Raw genomic sequence first — 19,845 nt, 5'->3', positions numbered from 1 at the left:
GAAATCTTTGCTGTAGCCAAAGCAAATGACAGAGTGATCATACTCAATAAGATGTGATGCTAGTTCACAAAAACTACTGAGTAATTTCATATAGGCATATCTTTTACCATTTCATCAACCAAATTAGAAACATCATAACACAACATAAGACACATCTGAAAAATCCACTGGAGACAGGAACTCCAAAACATATACAGTAGAAGTTAAAGTTTGGAGAGTCGGAAGGTGTTTTGAGAAAATATTAAATTTTCCACTATTAAAATTTTCCACTTTCCTTTTTTTCAAAATTCTTGTTTCAGGAAAGGGATCTTTTAAAATAAATGCCAAAGTGATTAACGAATTAAGGCAAGAAACCTGCTTATTTGTGCACATTGCTGAAGTACCTCAGGTCCTTCATGTATTTAAATACCAGGAATTATGGGAGAGATTTTAAAAGGCACAAGTAATAATAGGTACTCAACTATCATTGACAGTGTTGTGTCTCTGTGAACTTCCTCCTACATGGAAATTAAGGGTAAAAGTTTCAGAAGTACCTGTGTGATATAGAAGCCTATCATCTATTTTTAAAAGAACATTGAAGCTAAATCTTTAGAAGTATTTAAGTGTGTGGCATCCTTTGAAATCAACAGGATTAAGGTGCCTATCTCTTTAAAATCTTGTCTTGAATTATCAAGAAGCTTTTGGATGAAAGTCAGTGAGATTTTGAAATATAAGTCTGCATTCATGATGGGACATAACCCAAATTTTCAAAGGTACAGAGGTGCCTAATGAATGATGAAACTATACACCTAGTGGGATTTTCAGTGGGCCTAAATAATGGGAGTTAGTCACTAAGGTAATAGGCACTTTTGAACATCTGCTTTTTAAACACTTCAGTCACTTCAAGCTACCATTCAGCATGAATAAAGGATCAGAATCAACCCCCGGGTTTTTACCATTTCTTTCAGTGTCAAGAAGGCCTTTCAGTAAAAGAGATGAAATCTGAGCAGGGTGATACGAAATAAATGTATAACTCATTCAAGCCATATACATGTAAACGACACAAAAATGTACATAAGGGTTATCTACCTATTTCTGGACCTTCCAAAAATATCTTCGTAGTCACGTTAACTTTAGACCACTATTACTCCTCTTGCTGCCACAGAGTTCTCATGATATACATAAGTGCAAGATCCTGATCCAAAACCTATTGAAGTTCAGGGATGGCCTCACTCATACATTCACTCCTAACTTGTGTACTTTCTCTTCCAGAAAGTGGACGATACACCTAGGTGATCGTTTTTCTTGAACCTTGTCCAGACCAACAGGGAAGAATTGGTGGAGGATGTGAAGGTGATGTGTAACTTGGGAGGAAGCTATCATGATACAATAGAATTCCAGTTCATGAGACAGGGAAAGCATGACCTCAGCAAGATTAGGATGCTAATTCCAAAAAGGCAGATTTAATTCAACTCAAGGAATTAATAGGCATGGTGTCATGGGAGGATAGATTGAAGGATAAAGGCTCCCAGGAGGACAGGGAGTTTCTAAAGGGAGCTCAACAAAAAAACTGTCCAGACATAACGGAAGCACAAGAAGAATGGCATGAGACCAATGCAGCTGTACAAGGAGCTTCCAAAATTCCTCAAATGCAAAAGGAAAATGTACAGGTAATAGAAGATTGGGCAGATCACTGAGGACATCTATACACATGCTCTGGGGTGGAGGGGGTGCTTTAATTAGAGTGGCTTTGAGAGCCACTCTAATTAAAGTGCCTGCAGCATCACACATATTCAGTGTCCCATGCTTTGACATGGTGAGCTTGTTTGATGAGCTTTAGTTAAAGCAACCCCCCACCATTTTGAAATATGGGGACATTCAATACATGTGACATGGAGGCTGCCGGAGTGCAGTAATTAGCACTCTTCAGCCGACTCAGTTAATCAAGTCTGCTCCGACGCATGCTAATTAGCATGCATCAGAGCAGAGTTCTGTCATGTCTATAGGTGCCCTAAGGAAGCATACCAGGAAATAGGAAGAAGCTGCAGGGACACAATCAGGAAGGCAAAGATAAAGAATGGAGTGCATCTGGCAAAAGAAGTTAAAGAGAACCAGAGGTTCCATAATTACGTTGGCCAGAAAAGGACCAAGGAAGCTGTGAGTCCACTGTAACACTCCAGGAGAACTCCTAACAGAACATGCAAAGAAGGCAGAGCTCTCAACAGCTACTTTGCCTCAGTCTTCACTTAATTAGGAATACAGTATCTGGGTAAGGAAGAGGGCAAGGTAAGGGAGGAGAAAACAAAATAGATGGTCAGAGAGCTATTCTTGGGTCTGAATGAATTCAAGTCAGCAGGGCCAGATGAACTTCATCCCAGGGTACTGAAGGAACTGGCAGAGGAAATCTAGACGTCCCTGGTAATGATCTTCATGAAGTTGTGGGGGACAGACCAGGTACCAGAGGACTGGAAAAGGACCAACATAGTGTCCCTTTTTAAAAAAGACAAAAAGAAGGACCCAGGGAACTACAGCATATCCTAGGCCATTTGCAAACATCTGGAGGGGGAAAGGCTGATTGCAAGCAGCCAGCATAGATTTATGAAAAACAAATCATGTCAAACAAATTTGATCACCTTCTTTGACAAGGTAACTACCTGGGTTGATGAAGGGAATGCTGTGGATATAGTGCATCTGGACTTCAGCAGGGCTTTTGACAAGTTCCCATATGAACTTCTCATAAACACATTGGAGATATAGGGGATATATAAAATTAGTATAAGGTGGATAGATAACTGGATCAATAGCCACAAGCAAAGGGTTAATTATTAACAGGTCCACATCAGAATGGCAGGAGATTTTGAGTGGAGTCCCACTAGTTGGGTTTGTCCAGTCCAGGTGCTGTTCAGCATATTTATTAACGATTTGGATGGTGGTATAGAAAGCAGACAGCATGAAATTGGGAAGGATTGTGAACATGGAGGATACAAGTGCAATTCAGAAGTATCTTGGCAGATTGGAAAACTGGGCTAGAGCTAACAGGATGAAGTTCAATAGGGTTAATTGCGAGGTGCTACACTTTGAGAGGAATAATAAAAAAAACCCCAAATATAAAGTGGGTGACACCTTGCTGGATGGCAGCACTATGGAAGAGGACTTGGAAGATCACAGAAGGACTTGGAAGATCACAGCTATACAAAAAGCGAGTGTGGTTTTAGGATGTATTAATAGAAGCATTAGGTGCAAGACATGGGAGGTGATAGTGCCTCTCTACTCGGCATTGGCTAGGTCTTATCTGGAGTATTGTGTGCAGTTCTGGGCTCCACATTTTAAAAAGGGTGTGGAGAAATTAGAGAAGGTCCAGAGGTGAGCAACAAAGATGATAAAGGGCTTTGAAAGCAAATTATATGAGGAGAGGCTGAAGCAGCACAGGACCCACACAGGCTGATATGCCCCGGGCCCCACACACCTATAGGGTCAGCTGTGGATCTAATGTATGCCTATGTTCTACCATCGACATTTCCTGTGCTTCTGCTGTCTGCTGGTTGCCCCTTTTTGCTATTAGTTTCAGGGTGTTTTTAAGCCTTCTTCAGAGGCATTTGGTGCTGGATACAGCCAAGGCTGCGGACTTTGACTCAGCTGTGCCAATGCTCCTTCTGGGGCCTACACTGGAGGTTCCTGGCTAGAAGGTCTTGCTCTCCTCTCATGGTCAGACCAGTTGCCATATTTGGGATCAGGAAGGAATTTTAACCCATGGTCAGATTAGTATGTACTGTTGGGGGTTTTGCCTTCCTTTGTAGTGGGGCTTGTGGCCCTGTAGCCAGGATCTCTTGAACATATATTGATATCATTTCACAGAAGCAGGACATTGGCTGCCGTGGTTCCCTTGCTTTACCTGGGGCAGGTTATGGTGTTAGGTCTGTGTTGCATCAGGGCTGATGGTAGTTTTATGTAGAGTTTATATTATGGATTGTATGGGATGGTTTGGATAGGGATGGGTAGGAGGTTAAACCACATGAACTCTGGAGGTTCCTTCCAGCCCTACTTTTCTATGATTCTATAATTCTACAATTCCAATTGGCTAAAAAAGAGGAGAACTAGACTTACTTTATTTTATTCAGTCACAAACATCCCTTTGTTCACAAAGGTAGTGTTATTGAGATAAACTTAATGCTGTTATGAATCCTAAAGTAACCTCTCTGATTTCAACAGGATTATTCTGGGTTTTGACCTGGATTAATTGGAAGCAGAAGTGATCTAATTGACTACAAGAGGACTGATGCATAAAAAGGTGGTTTGGGTTTGGCCTTGGGTATGTTACATAAGAGAGATGGCTCTTGAAACTAATTAATCCTTGAAAAGATCAGCTGATCCATCTCATTGTTAGCAATACATTTTTAATTGTTCATTTTAGTCAAGCATCATTTGAACACAAGTCAATTTGCAATTTCATTAGAGTACAGAAAAGGCCTGGGGTCTATTCCTGGTAAAAAGGAAAAAAAATTTCTGGCAAAATTTCATAAAGGATGTTAATCCTCTAATTAATTTTATGTATCAAGCAAGAATTAATGTGTCCTGCTATTTAAGCAGAAGTCATCTTGCCAAGAAGTGCATTTTGTCATACCTTCCCCTCCAGGAAAACCTCTTTACAAGCTTTGTGGCAAAACACCCTGGCAACTAATGACTAGCTTTGAAGCAACATTCACAGACCATTTGCTTTGATGACATTTGGAGCTTTTTCCCCCACTCATTCCAAAGTCTATTGTCACTATAGTACTCTCACTGCACAGCCTTTGAAAACTAATCAATACAGTAAGCTTTGTTAGGTTGCGTCTGAGGAGTATCACATCTTTTAACTCCCTTCTTGGTTGATTTGTTGTACACATTTTTAAGTTAAACCTTATGAAGAGATTTGAGTAAGTTATACTTACCATATTCACAGGCACACAAGTGTGACATGGCATTTCTTCCATATATTAACTTCAAAAGCTCATAACCTATGTCAGCTAACCTTCCATAAAACTAAAATTATATGGTTATCATATATAATCTGATGATTGATTGAGTCTATCAAAAAGTCACAAATTGTGACTATTTACCACAGTTATAACTGTGAGTATTATGACAGTTCAGAAAAAAACAAAGGGAACACATTCCTGCCAACTATCACTGAAACAAATTGGCCTGATTCTGGTATTACACAGTCAAATGACCTTTCTAGAGCCAATCTAGTGGAGATCAGGTCCGAATATGGCCCACGGAGTTTCACTTTATGGTAACTTTTAACTTCTCTTTAATCAATGCTAACATCTTTAAGTCTGATTTCTCATTTCAATGGTTTCATGTAATGTGTCTCAGCCATACCTCATCTAATTTAATAAGATGCAAGCTAAGGAAGTACTTAAGTTACTTATCAAGGGTTTCAGATGACACATTATTATTGTACTCAAAAGTCAATATTTGCTAATCATGTTAGTACAGGAACTGTTCCAAGGCTACAATTCTTGGATTGCAAAGACATTTAAGATTAATTAAACCTATTTTCTCCCTGCTAGACACAGACACACACACAGAAGCCCCTTCCACCTTTCTTATGGAATGGACAGATCAATGTCACCATAAGCAAAACCTGTCAAGGCCATAGCTTCATGCTGAAAAGCTGGTAACATTCTCAATCCTTATTTTTAGTCATTATTCTGTTTCTTTGAGGCCTGATCCATCTATTTCAATGGGAATAATATGTACTTGGCACCTCTCAAGATCATGCCATTGTCTCTGATATTAGTATATCATAACATAAGCTGTTCCTCTCTTTGATCTTTGTACAAAATCCTAGCTGAAAACAATAGGAGGTCTATGGAACAGTGATAGCATGGGACCTCATACAATGCAAAATCCAGATTCCTCTCTTCACTCAGTGGGACTATTTATACAAGACAGTGTCCATGTCTACATGTGATGATAGACTTGAGAGCAGTAGTTTTCACTTCTTTGGACTCAAGGCCTCCCTTTATAACTTTTGTGAGTTGAGTGGCACCCAATTTCAAAATGAATTTGTATATTACAGTCCTAATTTCCTTGCAGAGGGGCTGGGCAATGCAGATTGCAGATTGGCTAGGCCAGGACAAGCTTGAGCCTGTCCATATCCATTTATCTCCTTACACCTAATTTGGCTCCTCGCACCTTTTGGCATCCTTCAAAGAATCTGGAGGTATCCCTGGTTGAGAAGCACTGTCCCAGAGTATCACTTTCCTCCAAAGAGTGATAAAGAACATAAAGCTCTGACTGTGTTTTGCATTCTAATAGTTTTTAATTCATATAACTGGAACATTTTAAAAATATGAACTATGTAATTCTTTCTATGTTTCAAATTGTTGATTAATTTGATGTGTATAACGTGAATACTTATAACAGATTAACTACATTTCCTAGAGCTATGTACGTGTGAGCAGGTGATGGGCAAACTTTCACATGCAGTGCTGCTAATGCACTTTTATCTTGGATTTGTAATTCTTTCTTGTTGGTTTCCCTGGAGCATGCCAATTGTTCAAAAGTGCATGTGTGATGTGAGGGGGTGATATGTGAATGTGGGTATATCTGCTTTTGTGATATGAACATATATCTTTCTAGCTTAGAAGATCATATGAATTACCTTGTTACTTAAAGCAGGTGCTTAGTCACTTGGGGGTAAAATAATGGGCTACCCACTTTTTATCACATGAGTTTGTAGTTAGACTCCACTTCATTCCACTGACCTAAACAGAGTTGTGTTGACATAAATTGAATGTACCAGAGTGAAGAATCAGACTCATTAAGTAAATATTAGTTTAGGATTTGATCTACATTGAAGTAGCATAAAAACATAGCCACAACATTATCTTCAGTGGAGCTACTCCAGATTTACACTAGAATTGATAATAGAATTTGAAGCCGTGACCCTGATTAACCAGTGAGTTAGTTGTTAAACTAGTATAATATACTGGCTGATAAAATTGTGTTAATGAAACACAAATCACGTTTACTAGTATCTGGAGGTTGAATTAATATGGTCTCTTCAATCAGTCTGTGTGGCTTTGTTCCACGTGCACAGAACATAACATCCAAATACAAATTTAAAAATTCTATTCTATTTTGAGGATTCTAGTACCAAGACCACGGTGAGTGTCTCAGATCCACGCAGACACTCAGCTGTGTATTTTACAAAATCAGAATGACACATTCTGTTTCATATTCCATTTGCTGTTGAACTACTAATCTGAATGTGTTAGTGATGACTGTTGCATAAGTCTAGCATCTTAAGGCCTCTAAGCAGTAATTCACTATTGTAGGGCCTTTTATATTCATTTAATTTAAAATATGAGACAATTTTCCCTTTAAAGGATTTTTTTTAATTAAACATTATTTTATGCATGTCTTTTAAGATACTAATTGATTAATTTGGACCTGCTCTGTAAAAAGTGAATTGGTAATTTTTTTTATTCTTTTTTTCTATACATCAGCAGCTAATAATGATACCACATTTAATACATTTTGAAAACACTCTTTAAAAAACATGTCCACATCTGGACATACAAAAAACTAGAACTCTTGGTTCCAAAATGATACCTTTTATTAGACCAACTGGAAAATTGCAAGAAAATTGTCCTTTTCTGCTAACAAGTACACCCCTCTCCATATTTGCACATTTATTTGTTTTTTATTTTCATTTTTTTAGAATAGGGAATTATAAGCCTAACTTTCATTAATAATCAGCCTGATGCCTTTTACTAATCTATGCAAAGTCCATATGAAAATCTCAGCTCAGGTCCCAGTGTACTGGGTATTCACATCACCAAATATCACCTTTGAAACTGGCACTAATTGACAATCTTGTTGGCATTCTCAGTGGAGTGATCATGCAATGACTGGACACACAAAGCACAAATCCTATCTCTGAGGAAGACAGTGCGAGCTTTGTTATTGATTTAATGGGCTTAGAATTTCATGAAGAGACCAAATTGTTGCTCAAACAGATAATCGCTTTAAATTAAGTTTTAGACCTTCTGAATTTTGTCAGTGACTACTAAAATATGTTTTTCACCTGAACTTGTTGTCTTTCATAGTGAATTCCTGGTTGTGCCTCCACTGCAGATTTATTAAGTATATTGCAGAACAGCATAAGCAATGTTAAGGGCCTCCAAGAAACTAGTGTTCAAACCAGTGTAGAGGGTCCTTGACAGAGTCTTCTGATTCCAACCAGGGGGCAACATGCCCTTGTATATGAAGAACCCACTGTTTCCCAGTGAAGTGAGACCAAATATGAGACCAGACATGTTCACTGATGTTGTGATTTTTAGCTCACTGTTGTGAACAGAGGTGAATACAACCTTCCTTCACAAAGGAAAACTCAATCCCTTGGGCAAGAATTTTAAGAGCTTTCTCAATTGTAAATGCAGCTAGTGTATATGTGCTTAATTGCAAGTACACCATTCCATACCTGTCCACGCAGAATAGGCAGATGCTCTTCCTAGTAACTCTAGCACAGATTGCAAAGGTATAAAGGAAAATAATGGATCTATCAAATCACTGAGTAAAACTGAAATTACATTGCAGTGACTGCTATTGTACTTCTCACATGAATGAAGGGATGGCAAGACCCCTGTAGTCAGAGATCTTCAGGTCCAGACCAACCCCTACCTGAGCCTTCCCTTCCAGTTCCTCATTATTAACCCTTTGCTGAATAACAGCATACAGGAAACACTCCACACCTCTCCTGCAAAACTATAGCTTATACCTTGGAAAAGGTATGTACCACTTGTTCAGCCTCTCCCAATCACAGAAGTGTTTGTGAAGAGGATCTATAATAGGAAGAAGCAAGATTTAAGCTTTAGTACAAAAAAATCCTGCTAACATGCATGCCTGGATGGATGTACAGAGACCATGGGGAAAATTCACAGGGCTCATCTGAAATAATGAATTACCTTTTTGCATTAGTGGTTTGTCCTGGCGTCACAGATACCATAAATCAGCAAGGAGATTTCACCCGAATTTGTGATTCACCTCTGTACAAAGCTAAGAATTTACACATGTGGGTATACATCATTGCTTGAAAAAAACATGTTATAGATACTTGATTAAAGATTGCTGGATGTGCTCACACAGTAGGGAAACTCTATCAGTCTTCTCTATCCTTTGCAGTATTTATCTGCTAGGATTTAGCAATACCAGAAGTGATCACTTCTGGCGATACCTCTGGCTCCCTCTTCCATTTATGTTTTCCCCAACATCCTACTCTCTATTTCTTCACACCTGTGTTTGACTCTAGAGTTTTTCTTCTACTGTAAAGATTCTAGCCCAAACCTTCCTCAGAACTAACTTTCTTGTCCAGTTATCTTGGCTTCCTCCCCAGATCCCTACTTTCTCCTGTATCTTTAATGAGCTCTTTCCTCTGACTTCTGTCTCCTGGCCCTCAGACATGCTCTTGATCCTCCATCCTGAAAAAGATGTAGCTTTCAGCTTACAAGTACAATCTGCCAAATTACCAAATTATTTCCTATTCCCTTTTGTTTCTAGGTTCCCTGATATAGTCTTTATTCTGATGTTCTTGCCTCGTGTTCCCTTCCACTTTTTTCTACATCCCTACCTTTTCCTAGTTTCTACTCTTTCCATTCCACACTGTAATAGAGAGCCCAAGGTTCTCTGTTACTTAAAGAGGAAAAGCTGCCCAGCCAGGGAGCTAGGGCAGGCAGGGTACTGCAGCTGCAGGTCGCCAGGCCAACTGGCTAATGGGATATTTAGCCAGCAGATGACCAGATGCAAGTGGGACCAGGGTAGCATAAAGGCTCAGGGGTGGGTCTACTGGGACAGTCTCTTCCTGGCTACTACCACGGAAGGAGTGCCTGCCCACAGGAGCCCAGCGTGCTGGGTTAGTGAGGGTTTATACTCTTGCAGTGTTGGAAGGATGCTATATGTCACTGTTTATGTTATTGTGCAGGGGCTTGTATTTATGTTGTGTTAACCAGTGATTTGATGAGGCTATAGGGGAAGTGGAGGCCTCATTAGTATCTGGGGGGAGCACAGATCATTTGACTGCCTTGAACCCTACCTGGGGCAGGCTCAGGGTCTGAGCACTTATGGAGCCACAGAGGGGCCAGGAGCCAGGGGCGTGGTGCCTAGAAGGGACAAAAGAAGCTAGTGCCTTGAAGCCAGGTCCTATTCAGTGGGTCTAGGCTAGAAAGCCTAGCTATGTTAAAGGGGCAGAGGCTGATGAGGCTGAGGCCCCAACAGAGGGAATATAGCAATAACATCCATGAGGCATGGGGTGTGATAAAGGGGTGGTTTACAGCCATGTAATTAGCCCATAAGGCTTTGAGTACCTTCCTAGGCCCAAGAGTATAGAGGCCCAGCTAGGGCTCTGGGGCCAGTATGACTGGCCAAGCAACACATGTGCACACACCCCCTTGCTAAGCTCCCATTCCAGTTAAGTTAAGGGCTACATCTCTCTGCTGCCAGCAACATCAAAGTCTACTCTATCCTCCACTTGGCTTCTCATGCTTTCCTTCCACTGTCACCTGGCTGACTACTACTTGTCTCATAGTTTCATAGTTTCAAAGTTTCTAGGGTTGGAAGGGACCTGAGTAGATCATCTAGTCTGATCCCCCGCCATGGCAGGAAATAATAATACTGGGGTCAAACGACCCCAGCAAGATGTTCATCCAACCTCCTCTTAAAAACCCCCAGGGTAGGAGCCAGGACCACCTCTCTTGGAAGTTGGTTCCAGATCCTAGCCGCCCTGACCGTGAAGTAGTGCTTCCTGATATCTAGCCTAAACCTGCCCTCTGCCAGCTTGTGACCATTATTCCTGGTCACTCCTGGCAGTGCTCGGGGGAACAGTGACTCCCACAATGCCCATTGATCCCCCCTGACTAATTTATAACAGGCCACTAGATCCCCCCTCAGCCTTCTCTTGTGGAGGCTGAACAGGTTCAGGTCCCTCAGCCTCTCTTCATAGGGCCTGCCCTGCTGCCCCCTGATCATGCGAGTGGCCCTCCTCTGGACCCTCTCCATGTTGTCCACATCCCTCCTGAAGTGCAGTGTCCAGAACTGGATGCAGTGCTCCAGTTGCGGCCTGACCAGTGCTGCATAGAGGGGGAGGATCACGTCTTTGGACCTGCTTGAGATGCATCTGTGGATGCATGACAAGGTACGGTTGGCCTTCCTGACTGCCCCCTCACACTGCCGGCCCATGTTCATCTTGGAGTCGATGATGACCCCCAGATCCCTTTCCGCCTCCGTGCTGACAAGAGGGGAGTTCCCCAACCGGTAGGTATGGTGCAGGTTGTTCCTCCCCAGGTGGATCACATTGCACTTGTCTGTGTTGAATCCCATCCTAGTCACATCCGACCACCCTTGTAGACTGTCTAGGTCTGATTGAATCCTGATGCTTCCTTCTAGTGTGCCCACATCCCCCCACATCTTAGTGTCATCAGCAAATTTGAACAGGGTGCTTTTTACCCCCTCATCCAAATCGCTGATGAAGAAGTTGAACAGCGCGGGCCCAAGGACCGAGCCCTGTGGAACCCCACTGCCCACGTCCTTCCAGGTTGAGAAGGACCCATCCACTACCACCCTCTGGGTGCGGCCCTCCAGCCAGTTGGTGACCCAATTGACTGTGTGGGCGTTGACACCACAGTCCCCCAGTTTCTTAATGAGAACGGGGTGAGAGACAGTGTCGAATGCCTTCCAGAAGTCCAGGAAGACTATATCTACTGCTACCCCCGCATCTAATGATCTGGTAATCTGATCATAGAAGGCCACCAGGTTGGTCTGACAGGACCTGCCACTGATGAACCCATGTTGATTGCCCCTAAGCATGCAGTTCCCAGCGGGCCCCTCATGGATGTGTGCCAGCATAATTTTCTCAAACAGCTTGCCTAGGATTGAGGTAAGACTGACTGGACTATAGTTTCCTGAGTCCTCCTTCTTCCCCTTTTTGAAGATGGGAACCACGTTGTCCCTCTTCCAGTCCTCTGGGACCACAACAGAGCACCACGAGTGCTCATAGAGCCGTGCCAGGGGTCCTGCAATGACCTTGGCCAATTCCTTTAGGACTGTAGGGTGGAGATCATCCAGGCCGGCTGACTTAAACACGTCCAGCCCCTCCAGAAGCCCCCTAACTAGTTCCACGCTAACCTTTGGCCCAGGTGTGCCTCCCCTGGGGCCTGAGGGGGGCCCAGCAGGGAGGTGGCCGCTCTGGTCCCTACTTAGGAAGATAGAGGCAAAGAAATCGTTAAACATGTTAGCTTTGTCGTCTGGTGTGATGACCAAATTTCCCAACACGTCCTGCAAACACCCCACGTTACCTGGGACCTTCTTTTTGCCCCCTATGTATTTAAAAAAGGACTTCTTATTGTCTTTAATCTGAGAAGCTAGTCCTAATTCCATCTTTGCCTTGGCCTTCTTAACTACCCCCCTACAACCCCAAGCGACTGCAGAATAGTCATCCCTGGTGATGACCCCTTCCTTCCATTGGGTATATGCCTCCTTTTTAGCAAGGAGACCCTCTTGGATGCTTTTGGTGAGCCATGGAGGCCTGTGTGCTCTCCTGCTCCCTTTGATCCTCATTGGGATTACCTTCCTTTGTGCTTGGAGGATTGTCCCCTTAAGGAGCAACCACTGTCCTTGGACATCTGGCTCCCCTCCCCTCTGGGACCTCAGCATATCCCTAACTATCCTCCTTAGCTCGCTGAAGTTTGCCCTTCTAAAGTCTAGGGCTGCTGCCTTACTGCATGCCCTTGCCACCTTGCACTGGATGGTAAATTCCAGCAGGTGATGATCACTGTCGCCCAGGTGGTCGAGCACCCACAGCCCCCTCACCAGGTCATCACCCGTGGCCAGCACTAGGTCCAACAAGGCATCCCCCCTGGTGGGGCTGTGCACCTCCTGGGTTAGATGGAGGTCCTGCACTCTAAGAACCTACGTGAGTGGTCAGACCTGGCTGACTGCTCCTCCCAGCAGATATCCGGGAAGTTCAGGTCCCCCATGACTACCACATCTTTAGCCTTCACTACCTCTGTGAGCTGACCTAAGAATTCCTGGTCAAGCTCTTCCCCCTGGTTGGGAGGTCTGTAGTAGACCCCCACTGTTGAGTCTCTTTCCCCTCGACTGCCTTGTACTCTAACCCAAAGCACCTCAGAGTGCCCCTCCTCTGACACCTTGCTAATTAATGAGGATGTGTATTCCTCCTTGATATAGAGTGCCACGCCCCCACCTCTCCTTCCTATCCTGTCCCTTCTGTACAACCTATAGCCCATGACATTCACCACCCAGTCATGTGTAAGAGTCCCACCACGTTTCTGTGATCCCCACTATGTCCGGGCTGGTGTCAGCCATAAGGAGGGTGAGTTCCTCCTGCTTGTTTCTCATGCTACGAGCATTTGTGTAGAGGCATTTGAGGCCTCCTGTGGATGTGTGTACTGCCCCCCTAGTCCCAGCATTGCCCTGGCCCCCATTGCATACCTGTTTGCTCGTTTCGCTCGTTCGTCTGGGCCGGGCTGTAGTTGTGGGTGTTGTTTGGTCTGGCAGTCTGATGTTTCCTCTGCCCTCATCTTCCCCTTCCCCTGACGAGCCTAGTTTAAAGCCCACCGGAGGAGGTCCGCCAACCTAGAAGAGAACACATGCTTACCTTTAAGGGAAAGGTGGAGCCCATCCCATCCAAGTCTCACTTAATGGCTCCTCCTCCACTCTTCCAATCTTTTGGAATCCATTATTAATGCCCTCCTTTCTTTTTCTCTTGTCTGTATTTGCCTGAGAGTTCCAACTATTATTCTGCACTATTACTCTGCGCCACAGATCTCCACATTTGCTGACCCTCTTTGTCTAGTCTCTCTCTATCCATCAGACTTGTCATGCATTTCCTCCAAAGACATCCAACCCACACCCTAAAACTAAGTTTCTCTGAAATTCAGCTGCTTATATATTCTTCCCTCTCTTCCATCTCTCTTCTCAGTTTTGGGTGCTGTACTTCAGGAGGCATGTAAATAACCTGGAGAGGGTTCAGAGGAGGGCCACCTGTCTGGTTAAAGGCCTACTGGAAAAACCCTATGAGGACTGATTGAGGATCTTCAATCTCTAACCTCTGCAAGAGAAGGCTGAGAGGTGATCTTGTGGCTGTCTACAAACTCATCAGGGGGGACAGCAGGAAATAGGGGATACAGTGTTTACCTGGGGTAACTAGAAACAATGGCCACCAACTGAAGGAGACCAAATTTAGATTGGGCATCAGGAAAAAATTCCTTACTGTGAGGGTTGCCAAAATATGGAATATGCTTCGAAGGGAGGTGGTGTTGTCCCCTTCCTTGGAGGTATTTAAGAGGAGATTGGACAAACACCTGGCTGGGGTCATCTGACCCCAGCACTCTTTCCTGCCCAGGGCAGGGGGTCGGACTGAATGATGGAATAGGCCCCTTCTGACCCTAAAATCCATGAATCTATGAATCTATATCTCTCTCCATAGCCAACTCCTTTATACTTCTCTTCCAGCCCTGACCTCTTTTACCTACATTTCAAGTCTCCTGAGAAACTATGTCATTGTTTCCCCTTTAATATTATCATCACCACAGTTTCTTTCCTTTCTTCCCTCGTGAAAATCATTTAGTCACCACTTGTATTTACCTACATATATCTCCCTTGTCCTTCCAGTCTGTCAAAAACAATTTTTGCTAGTTGTTCTCTGTTCTGAACATGTTATGCACCAGATTCATTGATTTTTTTTTAAAAAAATCTCCTGATGTATCAAAATCAAGCACTTAAGAACCTACTTATCCTTTCCCCTGTTTGAAGCCAAACTGTTATTTCTCCTGATACTTCAGTCTTCCAAACCATCTTCTTAATTGGTTCCTTCAGCTGGGTACAGACATTACACTTTTCCTGGTATAAGTGGTCAGAAACCAATGTGTACCCGTAACAGAAGTTTGACACACAAAACCACTCTATACCTGTAACAGAAGAGAAGCTCAGCACATAGACTGGTCTAAAAATGGTGGAAACCAGCCTAAGATTGTGTGTGTGTGTGTGTGTGTGTGTGTGTGTGTGTGTGTGTGTCCCCAACAAAGGAAAAATATATTTTCTGTTTGGTAATGGTTTAAACAATGCCAATTACAGGCCGTGTCTGCAGGAGATGCTTACTGCAGTTATTTAGAACAGTGGTTCCCAACGTTTTTTATACCGCAGCCTGATGGGAGCGTGACAGGGTGCACAGAGCCAGCTGCCTCCCTTCTGGGGCTGCCCTGCTTTGCAGCTTTAGCCCCGGAAGCTCAGCTTTCACCTCAGAAGCCGCTCACCCAGGCAGACAGACAGGGGTCCAAGCAGGGGGTTTGTGCCATGACCTGGCACCCAACCCACCATGGCCCAATACTAGGCCACGGCCCAGTGGTTGGGAACCTCTGATTTAGTACTTGCATAACCAAGTACTAAATGACTGTGCAGTAACTGGTGCAGAGATGCTACTGAGTTTGCAACACGGCTTTGTGGTGATGCTGGCTGGACAGTAGATTGTTACTACTGTGCAGTTGCATCACATCATGGTTTGTGCACCATGATGCTACTGTGTAGTAGTAACGAGCTACCGCACAGTAAGCATCTCATATAGACGTAGCCGCAGAAAACCACATAACTTAGATCAATTCCATCTCAGGCTTGTAGAATGTCTGTACCTAGCCTTCTTCTCCTTTTCCCATTCCTACCTTTACAACTTCTAGCATGTTTCTTAACATATGTGAAAGTCTCTATAACCTCATCCATCAAACATCCCCTTTATTCTTGAAACCTCTCTTTGCATAAAAATCACTTCTGAACTTTAAACAATTTCTGCTATGATCCCCATACCTGGCTTCTCCTCATTTGTAGTCCAACATCTCTGTTTCATATGACCTCAGTCCTTAGCACAAGGAATGAGTTATAATCTATAGTCCTAACTGCATAATGTGTTTGATGTGCTTAAACAGATTCCCATTGAAGTCAATGTGGTGCCTGCTGATATGGATCAAATTGCAGTATTGGGACCTCCATTTGTAAAGAACTAGGTACACCTACTAGGCTACATAAGTGCTTTTGCTAATTGCAGATAACAATTAGCATATTACAATCTTAATGTAAGAAGTAAGGATTTCTGTGGGTTGTATCTTTTATTGGACCGGCTGTATAGTTGAGAAGGATATAGTAAAGCTTCTGGTATCTGGAGAAAGGACACAATCATTAAAAAACAAACAAACTGCCAATTTTGAGGGAAAGTACTGAACATATATTTGAGGAAATTATTGTAGCACAATGAAAGGAACATCTTGGATGAAGGAGCCACATTGAAGACCATACGTTCTGATCCTGGGTCAGCCAGAGTTCAAGGATGTTACAAGGTCATAAACCTCTCCTGTATCAAGACTGTATGTGCTGTCATAATAATTATTATAATCTCTTATAAAAAGACCCAAGCTTTATTTCCTATGTAGCAACAACAAAGGAATCTGTGGCTCTTACCCAGTTGAGGGAAGGTCCCTGTTGTGCAGTATGTATATATTTATATGATTTTTTTTCAGTCCTTCATTTATGATTGTCAAATTGTCTTAAAATCCATTTGCCCTGATGGCATCTTTAAAAATTGTCTGCTATTGCACTGGGGTGTGCAATATTGTATTTATTTAGGAATGCTTTGAAAATCTCTATTGTTTACCAAATACCAGTCTCCAGTAAATATCCATAGACACCATTTAACGTATGTCTTAGGAGCAACTTTAAAAATACATCTCTCTTACTCGTGGAGCTTGGGAAATACCTATCTTGGCCAATAAAAGGTGAAGCACACCTGTGGGGCAGGAGTGAGAAATCACAAGTTTGCCATTGAGCTCAATAGAAAATTGGTACATTCTTGCTGTGCAGGTGCATTTTACATTTCAGTGGTTGGCAGCATATGCATTTAGATGATCAGATCCTCACCTGGTATAAATTGTCACTGTCCCATTGCGGCACTAGAACATTTTTCACTGTCTGAGAATCTGCCCAGAGTCTTTTGTTCTGGGTGTTATTTACTCAATGGATAGTAACAGTTCCCTTGGAGCAGTTAGAGCATGGCATGCTGTGTAAATCTTTTTATAGGTGCCTTCAGAGCCATTAGAATATAGTATGTCAGTCCATAAAATGGAGATACTCTACTATGGATGCCTGAAATAATCTTGCAACAGATCTGAGTCGTAACAATCCCAAATACATTTTTACCTGAATGAAGATGTGGACATATAAATCAGCCACAAGGAAAATGTTGTTACATGTGGTAATTAGACAATTAAAATGACTTTTGTTCAATTTGCTGAATTAGCCACTAATTTCTTTAGCAAGTTTACTACTTTTATTTGCCTTGGGTAGTGCCTTACCTCACAAGTCATGCCACTGATTGTAATGAGATTATTTGCAGAATATAGGGTTAGAACAGATTTACAAAGGTGTTTAGATACAGTACCTAAACAGGTTTTTTTGTAGATCCAGCAGATGTAAAGTTCATCTTTAAAGAGCAAAATAGCACCATAGAGGTGATATGTCTCCATGACAGAATTGTTGCAAACTTTTTTTAGTTTTTAGGAAATGATTTAATTAGAGAAGGAATTGACTTAAGCAGAAGCAATAGTAGCTAGCTACACTTAAACCGAAGTAGAAATGTGCACACCAAGCACTGCATTGATTCAACGAAATCAGTTTAGTTAAACTTTTACATTTTTCTCAGATGGATGATGCCTAGTATATTTTCAGAGATAAAAATGATTTATATGGAAAAATATCTAATTCTACTTCAAGTTTATACCATTAAAATCCTTTATACTTCCAGAGCAATATAAAGATGATTTATTATAAATAAGAATCAGGCCATAAGATGATATATGCTACTACTGTTGTTTGTGTGTGGTTTTTGCTTTTTTCAAATAAATATAATTTTGCCACAATCCGGAGCTTTTAAACTGCTCCTTGGTGTTTTTTATGTGGGCTGTTTCAAGAAATTGAATCAATCTTCACTTTTTAAGGTAGTGTAGGGTGTCTGCAGATGGTCTTGTGTGCTGTGCAACTTTCAGGGCTGAAGTACTTCATATGCATGGAAAACACCTAGGCTGGCAAAGACTCAGAAGTGCTCAGGGGTTTAACTGCCTTAAATCAAAGGCAGTTAGATCCCTTAACAACCTCAAGGACCTGGGACCTAGTCACTGTAGATCAGAATCAAATGTAAGGAAATAACACAGAAATGAAGTGGAACAATCCTGAAGGATCCAGCTTTTATTGCCTTTTGAAGCATATTAATGAAAACCACTATATAAGAACTGCATATTTTCATCATATGTAGTAATGGCCAATACTTATGCAAGGCATTATATATAGATCTTAAGGCATGTCATAAAAGGACACTGTCATCACTGTTCCTATTTTACAGAGGGGAAACTGAGGAACCCAGAATTGAAGGGACTTGCCTGCGTTCACCCAGCAGGCTAGTACCAGAGAAATGAACAGAAAGCAAGTCTCCTATGTTCTAGTTCAGTAGTAAGCAACCTTTTTTGGCTGTGGGCCAGAATGACCGTGCTCAGGTCAGAAGCAGGTAGGTATTAGGATCCAGCTGCTGCTATTGTTTCTCCCCCACGTGGCGTTGGGAAAATGCCTTTGGCTGCCACATTTTCCTGTGATAGTTTGGGGAAAGCACCTGCCACCACTGCTTCTCCCCACAGAGGCACAGAAAAGTGACCATTGCTGAAGCCCTCACTGTCAAATGCCACAGAAGCCCCATCTCTGTGAGGGGGATCAAATGGCGATGGGGATCAAATGGCTTTGCAGGCCAGATTTGGTTCACGGGCTATGAGTTGCTGACCCTGTTGTGGTTTACTGTCTATTTATTAGCACACGTTATTCTTACTGAATTTAAGCATCACACTTGCATGACTGGGCCAAAAGATGCAGGCCAAAGCCCTTTTTTAGAAATCTATGTGTTTAGGGTAAAAGGAAAAAACCAGTCAATCCTAGTGAAAAATATTTCTCTAGCAATTTTGCCATATTTGTTTACAAGGAATTAAATTATGGTACTACTTCCCAGGAGTATTTGTGCAGGCAATTTACACTGTTACCCGTAAGATTGCAGCAAGCTGCATTAGCACTGTAGCTACTTTTGTAATCAGTTTTGAAGAATGTACTCCATCAGTGGAAATATTTTGATTTAAGTTCATGCCGAGGAGCAGGCTAGAAGTTATACTCTAAATTACACTTTAAAATAAATCCCATGGTACACCCATACAATATATATGGTACACTGACACTTCGTAATTAAATTCTTGTCTGAAGTTGTCATTAAGTTACACTAAATATTGAAGCTGACTTCATTTCTAAATTAGATTTATTTTTCATTTTGGCTGATGAATATTCTTCCTGTGTGTTTTTTAAAATTAATTTTCTAACTGGGTGTGTGCAAGGCAGAATTCAGTTCTTAAGAACAACCAGCCTTACCATCTTAAAGACCTCTTGTTCAACATTATGGTTGATAACATTGTTGACAGCCATGTGAATAATTGGTACAACCATTTAACTTTCCTTCCAAGGCTTGTCAATCCTGAAGGACTTCTTTTTAGGAACACAGTTTCTCATGCTCACTAACTCCTGTTTACAAGGATACCAATAATGTGCATGGGGTTGAGGTTTTGTTTGCTTGTAGATGTAAATTCCTGTCCACTACATCTTCCAGTCTGAGACTACTGAAATTTCACATACACATCAGCTTTCAGCTAGTGACTATTTCCAAGTCTGTTATAGATGTGTGACTAATGTCCACATTTTCACTAATATTCATTTATTCTTTTTTAAAGTATTTTGGTA

Source organism: Crocodylus siamensis, chromosome 1 (assembly GCF_052110815.1).
Source record: "Crocodylus siamensis isolate JL-2025a chromosome 1, ASM5211081v1, whole genome shotgun sequence".
Lineage (NCBI taxonomy): Eukaryota > Metazoa > Chordata > Crocodylia > Crocodylidae > Crocodylus > Crocodylus siamensis.
The sequence above is the reverse complement of the archived record's forward strand: the minus strand, read 5'-3'. Positions refer to the sequence as shown.